We start from the raw sequence: 7,125 nt of genomic DNA, 5'->3' as shown, positions 1-7,125 counted from the left end.
AAGACCGGGACAGAGGAACCATAGGAATGTTATGTCAGGTTCCTTGCTCACTTCTCAAGCCCAATATCATTCCTCCAACTCGGACTTTCATGCTAGAATTAAGAACCCCCCTAAACAATGAAAGCATACCGAGCGGGCCCTACGTCTATCGGGGAGCTCAAATCCTCACTAGAGTGAGGCACGTCTCGATCAATACATATCGAATCTAAAGAGAGAACGTTATTGTTATGCTGTCCCCACTCTGGAGTATGATTGACCATATCTCCAGCGAGTGGTCTTAAGCGCTCAGTGCATCCATACTGAACTCGAATATGCGCGCCTCGGAAGAGAAAGTAATGCGAACTACTAACTGTTATGCCGGCTTGGCCCGATGAAGACTTCTATCCCTTAGAAATTGTCTCACGTCTTATCCATGTGTGCGGTTGAGGAAATTGGACTTTGTATTCTTCCTGGGTCTGGCTCGGCTGGAATCTACAATCAACACCTCTCCAAACATAATATCTTGAGTACCCGGAGAAGTTCTCTTTGTCTTCTAGCTTTTATTCCTCAATCCACTTATTCGTTCCCTTCTTTCATATACCTCCCCACCAATAGATAGAGACAAATGGGAATAACAGAACCACGTCTACAAAATGCCAGTACCATGTAGCTGCTTCAAAGCCAACGTGATGCTTCTTGGTCAGATGACCAAGATATTGGCGAATACCACATACGATCAAGAAAAGAGTACCTATAATCACATGAAAACCATGAAAGCCAGTTGCTAAGAAAAAGGTAGAACCATAAATACTATCCGAAATAGTGGAGGGTGCTTGGTAATATTCCATTCCTTGAAAGCTAGTGGATAATAGAGCCAATGAAACAGTTGCTACTAAAGCGTAAACTGCTCGTTTTTCCTTCCCCGCGAGTATAGCATGATGAGCCCAAGTTACGACAGCTCCGGATGAAGGAAGAATAGGGGTATTAAGAAGAGGGATTTCCCAAGGATCTAAAACCCCAATCCCTTTTGGGGGCCAAATACCTCCGATCTCTACCGTAGGTGCCAAAGAAGAATGAGAAGAAGCCCCAAAAAAGCAAAAAGGAACATAACCTCCGAGACTATGAAGAGAATAAAACCATATCGAGGTCCTAATTGTACAGCTTTTGTATGATGCCCTTCCAACGTGGATTCACGTAGAACATCCTGCCACCATACGAACATGGTATAAAGGATAAATATTAGGCCCAAACTCAGAAGTGTTGCACCCCCTTGAAATGAGTGCATGTACATCACACCTCCTACGATGGTTGCCAAAGCTCCGAGTGAACCCGAAATAGGCCATGGACTTGGATCTACAAAATGATAAGAATGCCTCTGAGATTCAATCATAAACCACTTTGGCTCGGTTGTATGTAAACCCCCATTCACCCCATCCCCTAAAGTGGTAAAGAAGGAGGCTCTTTTTCTCTCATTAGGACAAACAAATAGGAAGGGATAGTTCTTTCATTGCATTGATAGAAGTGAGACTATCAAAAGATCTCTCTATTATTTAGAGAAAAGAGTTGGCGTGGGTTCTACCAACGAAACGAAGAAGTTTTTGATTGGTCTTTATCATTCGGAACCCTCTCCGTATTAGTAAGAAAAACACACCCAGACTCTGACTTCAATGGTGGGAACAACCTCAGCACTCCGGCGTGAACATGAACAATCATTCTATGCAAAATTTCATGTATGATAGTGGTCGATCCCTCGGGAGTGACATTCGTTACTTTGGATTTTGTTCACGTGGTGATCTTCTCTCTTTCCAAGAGTACTACCCTTTACGTAGTCTATGTCTGGGGAGAGAGGTGCGGTAGAGAGGTCCACCACTTTGATTCATGTCTCGTTAGCATCTCCGATCCGAGAGTTGGGATGGCTCCGTTAGTTTCGGTCGGGAGCCGGACAGTAATGGACCTACAACCCTTGTTTGTGGACTAGCTGCAGAGCTAACCTTTGTTCTATTGGTTTGGTGGTTGCTACCAAGATGATTTCTTTATGCCCATCAAAGAACCTCGAGATGCTAATCCATGAAAAACGATACGAGAAATGTGAAAGAACTCAACTACGGAACAAGGGCGACCCATGAAAATGGTTTCTTACTCGTGCCATTGAACTCTTTCTTGGCAACTTGGACAACTTATAACGATGTTTGTCCTGCATATCAGACTGAAGATCGGGTTACAAAATTCGAAAGCTTTTGTCTCAATTCATATTTAGCCGCGAGCAATCTACGTTTGTGATCTCGTATATTTCGTTGCTTCTCCAGCATCTTACTTAGTTTCCTCCTCATCTTTTAGCAAAAAGCCGCTCCACAATAGTAAAGTCTCATCTTTTGTATTGGCCGAAGTGACAATAGTCACATTGAACCCTCAAATATGCTCGAAGATCTCAAAATGATCTTCCAGTTCTGGGGAGAATTCGCAAAACTCTGTTTCCATAAATATTAAATAATTTGATGGAGTTTTCCCGTATTTCAACAGGAGAATCCAACATAGCCATTACTGTAAAGATTCTGACCAAAAAATGGTACAATCCATGCCCTTGGAGAACGCTTTGTCGTGCAAAGTCACTAACATATCCAGTGTCTTTTTCGGACCCCAAGAATGGATTGGATCGAAACGACTTTCCTGCTTGAAAATAGGGGCCCCTTTGTGTCTGTATGAATCTGTGACCGCACAAAATCTCCATAGACAATTTTCCAAATTGGATTCTGAAATCAGAGGAAGCTTTTGGTACTAATATTATTTCAAACAATCCAGGAACTTCCATAACATTGTCATGATTCAGTTTGAGCAACAAATCCTGACGTAATACATCTTCGTAATGAAAATGGAGTGGAAACATCATGGCTTTTCCGCTTTTTTGAGAATGAGCACTGTGAACTATCCGCTTCAAAAAGGATAGTTGATCGAACCGAAACCAACGTCAAGTATGAGTTATTAAGCGCCGAATCCAAAAAAGTGTACTTCCTTTACGCTTGATGTAGAATTTACCTATTAATATGAAGTTCACTCTTCTGCTGACTTGAGTCCAGAAGGGAAGCGACTGATTTCCAATTCTTCTTTGCTAGCGCTTGACTCCTGTGGAATTCCATTAACAAGCTTAAAAGAAAGCCTTTTATTTGGTTTTTGAGATACTAGTTATTTATAGGTTAAGTTAGATATTTCACTCCATGGGCCGGCTAATTAATTCAAGTAATTCCTGGAGGGGAATCAATCGAAGAGATTGCATGCCCATGCTACAATTCCTTACACAAAAGGACTAGAGTGCTAAGATGCCTTCCCGGCACCACCACTATAATGAATGGCTCAAACAAATAGGAGATGAGAATCTAATTGATCCTTTCTAGAATAGAATATAAAGAGAAGCTTGTTCTGCCCATCTATCTAGAGAATGAAAAGGAACTAATGCCACTGATAGGAAATACATAGACCATACGCCCACTTACCACTCTACCACTTCAATTCAATGACGGACTTCACTGATACTGATACCAAACCTAGCTTGAGAGAGATTGATCACAGGCATGTGGTGAACGATACCGAGAGAAAGAGCACTGAAATGAACCATATTGAGCACATGTCTCACTCTACAAGTCAAGTTCGATGAGCTCTTAGCGGACCTGTGCCTACTATCTACTAAGTGTGTGCTAGGGATAGAAAGCAAGCTGAGCAGTTCTCACTCTGTCCGGTGACCAAGAAAGCTTAAAGAATACCGTAAAGTGATCACTGAAACCTCATACTGATTCGCCGCGTGAAAGCGGGATCAAGGTAAGGCAGGAAAGACTGGCGCCGAAAGATATATATGTTTTGAAGAGAGAGATCCGTAGGCAAAAATGTTGAAGGAAGGACTGACTAAAGGAAAGACCGTAGCAAAAGCCGAAGAAGATGCGAATCAGGAAAAGGGAGACGAGTTCCAGTTGTTAGAAAGACCAGTGCCCAGAAAAGCAAGTCGGAAGGGGATCCGGATGTTCAGTGCTTAAAGAAAAAAGATAGGTGTTGCTCTGTTGTTTGCTTTGAGGTTTCCCCTAGTTGGGGAGACCGAGAACAAAACCAGTAGGAAGGCGATCCGAAGTCTAGTGTGAAAAGAGATAGTTGCCCGCCTCTTGATGGAGAATTGAAAACATCCCAACGTATCTTTCACTAATTAAGTAGTAGTGAGGCATCGATACATCAGCTGGAGAAGAATGCTTGCTTTTCGTATCATTGGTGTAGTGATTGACACGGTCTTCACATATTGAACAACCTAAGAGTGGAAACACCTTAATCGCTTCCCCAAGCTTATCTATATATATTTCTCGATGGAAGCAGAAGGAAAGGCTTAAAGAAGGTGACAAGAAGAGAAACTTATTAGTTCGTCTAGCCAACTTATCATTCCAATGAGAGGTCGAAGTATGATAGAAGCTATTGATACCGATTTAGGCGAGCAGCATAGCCTGGCAGAGCCAGAGGAAGAAGTCCATCTTGTTAGCGAGTTAGCGAGTAGTTTCCTTTAGACGATTTCCGCGAGCATACTAGCTTTTCACGAATGCAGAGGAGAAAGAAAACCAACAACCAATAGGGTGAGGCAACTAACTACCAATCCTTTTATTGAACAGCCGTGGCGTGGGTAAACATAAAGAAGCCACAGAAGAAATCAAGCCAAAGGCTTCTCACTTTCTAAAGTAGTAAAAAGTGGATCCATGCTTCGAGGCGCTTGGCGTAGATCTTTGAAAATCATCAATCGGGTGAGCCAACTATTATTGAGGGAGGCCAGGTCTACATACGTAATATCAAGTTGCTCTAGTTGCATGTCTTTCATATGGAAAGATGGGTGTTTTTATCCAAGCAAGGGAATAGAATAGGTAACAAAACCCCCCCTCACATCAAGCCTGTACGCTAGCTACCAACATGTACTATGGAGTCCATGGCTACCTCCGCGGATGGAAGACCGTAGATTTTCCACTTTCGCTAAAGAGTTGAACTCTGACTGAAAGGACTTGACACATTTCCAAGGCGATTTTATTAGCCAACTGTGGGATAGAGATATGCGGTAAATGAGCGATAGCCTCTAAAGACTGCCGAAATAGGATTGGTTCCTTTTTCTAAAGATCCGAGACTGGTGAACGTATTGCATAATTTAAAGAAGCCCATTTCATTAGAGGGAGGGAGCCCTTCCTACCTTTCTTTATTTAAGTGCTAGTGTCAAATGAGACAGTTGCCCGCCTTGGAGGGGTTGTAGCGAAAGCTCCGAAGTCCACTTCTTTACCAACTTGAATTCATAAGGAGACCGAACTCTATTCATGCTCAAGTTAACCACGGGTGATGATATTCCGTTGTTCCGAAATCAAATAGGAAACGGATGGCGCTTGAGTTTTTGATCTCGGCATGAGAAACTATTCCTCCTCCGTTTTCTTACAATCACCTCACTTCCCTTATAAGAAGATAATAGTGCTTGTATCCTGGGTCATGAGGTTCCCCTCTTCACTCTGATAAGAAGTCAAGGTCTCGGTTCCATATTAAGTAAAGACAAGGAACCCGCTTAGAGGATTTCTTCGGTTTCGGTAGGGAAGCCACTGGTTCGTATCATGCTATGGTTGAGGGACCTTCTCGGTTCAAAGGTAACAAATAGGTCTCATGTTGGCACTTAATCGCTAAGAGCGGCCAACAACTTAACTTGCAGGCTTTAAAACCTGCTCATACGGTAATGGCGAGGGGTTTTGCGGATCCCTTTCTCTATGAGTTTCTCTTGATAATGACTTAAGGTGAGCAACGAACCTCCAATCACTTTTTCAGGAATACACAGAGAGAACCATCCGGCTGCACTCAACTGCGAACTAATGGAACTCCTAACAAGTAGGGGAATTTCTCCTTTGTTACTGGTCGGGACGACCTAAATCCTGTGGTCAGTTCGGATAGGGGCATTACAAACGAGCTATGCTCTATGATTTTGCTTTGTTTACACGGGTGAGTGACCCACACCTTCCAATCTATGGTTTCACCTGCGAGGTAGAACTTTCTCTAAAGCTTCTTCTCTCTGTAATACACTTGCACCTTCCTTTATAACCATGCACTCCCACTACTTCTTTAGGACATGACTGACTTGCTTATCACAAGTCGTCCCCCGAAAAGGCAAATATCGAGACTGAGATGCTGCTTGGAGTCTTCATTCTCTAGGGCAGAGCTCACTACCGCTCATTATCGGAGGGAGACGTAATAATACTGAGCTATTCTTCGATTTTCTTGCTTGCGAGATGAAAAACTGGGTATCGAACAAAGAAATGTGCTCACGGTACCTCTTACCTCAAAACTTCTATTGGATCTGGGAGAAGAAGAATTCCAATTTGAATGTGCTCATATCCAACTACCCGAAGGGACGATATCAGGAAAAGCAAAACGTGCATGGGCGGTTTCAAGTTGTTTTGATTGCGCAGCTTTCCATCACTGTGCCAGCCGAGCTCTAACGCTTCTATAAAGTGAGAAATCATGGTACCTTCATGTCTACCTTTCCCAAAGGCTAGTTCAATTCCAGAGAAATGCAAGCAATCGTACTAGACTCCCGCCACCTGCTAGGCTCACCATACCAAGTTAAGTTCCTCCAAAGTATTTTCATCATCGGTATCAGCAGAGTCACAAGATAAGGGATAAAGAGGTATCCCATAGCTCCTTTATCCATTTCCTTCTGAAACTTATCATGGTCTAACAATGTTGGAGAAGTAGTATTGCTGCTGTTAGAAAGAATAATGGTTTCTTGCCCATCGTGACAAATATCATTGTTCTGGCCTTCCAATCTAAATTGATTGGGCTGTGAGGATATAGACAATCATAACCCAGTATAGCATCATTGCTTTACAATTTCAGTAGCTTGAAGGTGTCTTGAAATGTGTGCCCTTTAATAAGTAGTATCTGCAGTGTAAGCTCCAGTAGTTAATTGACCTCCTCCAGCCACTTTGACAGTAAACAAATGTTTCTGACTCTCATATCAGTGAAGCCCACACCACCATAATCTTTAGGGCTGCATAGGTGTTCCCATCTGTCCATGTGAAATTTCTTCTTCTTACTCCTAGTAGAAGTGATTTCTTACTGTATCAACTTTTTTCTATATTTTGACAGGCAATTTAGCAACCC

The 7,125-nt window shown here is 42.6% G+C and overlaps 2 pseudogenes; both read right to left on the bottom strand.

The window, feature by feature from the left end:
- Positions 1-572: 572 nt before the first annotated feature.
- LOC119326578 lies at positions 573-1,369 on the bottom strand (annotated as a pseudogene).
- Positions 1,370-2,289: 920 nt separating this feature from the next.
- Positions 2,290-2,875, bottom strand: LOC119326579 (annotated as a pseudogene).
- Positions 2,876-7,125: the final 4,250 nt, after the last annotated feature.

The sequence above is a fragment of the Triticum dicoccoides genome, chromosome 6B (assembly GCF_002162155.2).
Source record: "Triticum dicoccoides isolate Atlit2015 ecotype Zavitan chromosome 6B, WEW_v2.0, whole genome shotgun sequence".
Lineage (NCBI taxonomy): Eukaryota > Viridiplantae > Streptophyta > Magnoliopsida > Poales > Poaceae > Triticum > Triticum dicoccoides.
The sequence above is the reverse complement of the archived record's forward strand: the minus strand, read 5'-3'. Positions and strand labels throughout refer to the sequence as shown.